This window comes from Petromyzon marinus, unplaced genomic scaffold (assembly GCF_048934315.1).
Source record: "Petromyzon marinus isolate PM22_M1 ecotype Great Lakes invasive population unplaced genomic scaffold, UKy_Petmar_22M1.pri1.0 PM_G_Scaffold_6, whole genome shotgun sequence".
NCBI lineage: Eukaryota > Metazoa > Chordata > Hyperoartia > Petromyzontiformes > Petromyzontidae > Petromyzon > Petromyzon marinus.
The window spans coordinates 3837501-3840000 of NW_027423013.1; positions in this window are offsets into that span (position 1 = coordinate 3837501).

Genomic DNA, 2500 nt, shown 5'->3' on the forward strand with positions numbered 1-2500 from the left:
GCTGTTAGGGTGGCACAGAAATCCCTCGGAATGGGAAAAAACGGGTCATTTTCGTGTCGCCACATTGCATGCGAACCGCATGAAACTTCCAGAGGCATTTGCAGCAGGAATGCATGTGCACTCAAAAAATGTGATATTTTTCACGGAGAGACCCCGTGAAACGCTAGAAGTGGGCGGGGATGTCTCTCTTGTGGCTCACGGGGCTGTTAGGGTGGCACAGAAATCCCTCGGAATGGGAAAACGGGTCATTTTCGTGTCGCCACATTGCATACGAACCGCATGAAACTTCCAGAGGCATTTGCAGCAGGAATGCATGTGCACTCAAAAAAGTGAATATTTCTCACGGATAGACCCCGTGATACGCTAGAAATTGGCGGGGATGTCTCTCTTGTGGCTCACGGGGCTGTTAGGGTGGCACAGAAATCCCTCGGAATGGGAAAACGGGTCATTTTCGTGTCGCCACATTGCATGCGAACCGCATGCAACTTCCAGAGGCATTTGCAGCAGAAATGCATGTGCAGTCAAAAAAAAATTGATATTTTTCACGGATAGACCCCGTGAAACGCTAGAAATTGGCGGGGATGTGTCTCTTGTGGCTCACGGGGCTGTTCGGGTCGCACAGAAATCCCTGGGAATGGGAAAACGGGTCATTTTCGTGTTGCCACATTGCGTACGAACCGCATGAAACTTCCAGAGGCATTTGCAGCAGGAATGCATGTGCACTCAAAAACTTCTATATGTTTCACGGATAGACCCCGTGAAACGCTAGAAATTGGCGGGGATGTGTCTCTTGTGGCTCACGGGGCTGTTAGGGTGGCACAGAACTCCCTCGGAATGGGAAAAGGGGTCATTTTCGTGTTGCCACATTGCATAGGAACGCCATGAAACTTCCAGAGGCATTTGCAGCAGAAAGGCACGTGCACTCAAAAATTTTAATATTTTTCACGCATAGACCCCGTCAAACGCTAGAAGTTGGCGGGGATGTCTCTCTTGTGGCTCACGGGGCTGTTAGGGTCGCACAGAACTGCCTCGGAATGGGAAAACGGGTCATTTTTGTGTGGCCACATTGCATAGGAACGGCATGAAACTTCCAGAGGCATTTGCAGCAGGAATGCATGTGCACTCAAAAACGTCTATATTTTTCACGGATAGACCCCGTGAAACGCTATAAATTGGCGGGGATGTCTCTCTTGTGGCTCACGGGCGCTGTTAGTTAGGGTCGCACAGAAATCCCTCGGAATGGGAAAAGGGGTCATTTTCGTGTTGCCACATTGCGTACGAACGGCATGAAACTTCCAGAGGCATCTGCAGCAGAAATGCATGTGCACTCAAAAACGTCTATATTTTTCACGGATAGACCCCGTGAAACGCTAGAAATTGGCGGGGATGTGTCTCTTGTGGCTCACGGGGCTGTTAGGGTCGCACAGAAATCCCTCGGAATGGGAAAACGGGTCATTTTCGTGTTGCCACAATTGGCATACGAACGGCATGAAACTTCCAGAGGCATTTGCAGCAGAAATGCATGTGCACTCAAAAACGTGAATATTTTTTCACGGATAGACCCCGTCAAACGCTCGAATTTGGCGGGGATGTTTCTCTTGTGGGTCACGGGGCTGTTCGGCTCGCACAGAACTCCCTTGGTCCACCTGATTCGTGCATACAGGCAGCAACTAAAACTCTGTAAACCTGCTGTGAGGACATCTAAACAGTGGACCAGTGAGGCTGTGGAAGATTTGCGGGCGTGCTTAGACTGTACTGACTGGGATATGTTCACGACTGCTACCAATAGTCTGGATGAACTCACAGAGGCTGTGTACATCAGCTTCTGTGAGGACTGCTGTATCCCAACACGTACCAGGGTGAACTTTAACAACAACAAGCCCTGGTTCTCAGCAAAGCTCAAAAGGTTGAGGTTGGAGAAGGAGGAAGCGTTTAGGAGTGGGGATAGAGACAGATTCAAGGAGTCGAAGAACAGGTTTAGCAAAGCGGTGAGAGAGGCTAAACGACTGTACTCAGAGACACTAAAACACCAGTTCTCTACTAACGACGCTGCTTCTGTCTGCCAAAGGGCTCAGGCACATCACCAACTACAAACCCAGAGCGCCCCACACCACTAACGACTCCCGCCTAGCCAACGACCTGAACGAGTTCTACCGTAGATTTGAAAGACAATTGGACTGTCCTGAACCACCCCTTCCCACCCAAGAGGCCCCATCCCCCACCCATACTACAGAAACGACTCTCTCCTTTCAGGAGGGAGAAGTTAATGGGCTTTTCAAGAGGCAGAATCCACGCAAAGCAGCCGGGCCGGACTCTGTCTCTCCAGCCACCCTCAGGCACTGCGCTGACCAGCTGTCTCCGGTGTTCACCAACATCTTTAACACCTCCCTGGAGACATGCCATGTACCAGCCTGTCTCAAGTCCTCCACCATCATCGCTGTGCCCAAAAAGCTAAGGCCAACAGGACTAAATGATTACAGACCGGTCGCCCTTACATCTG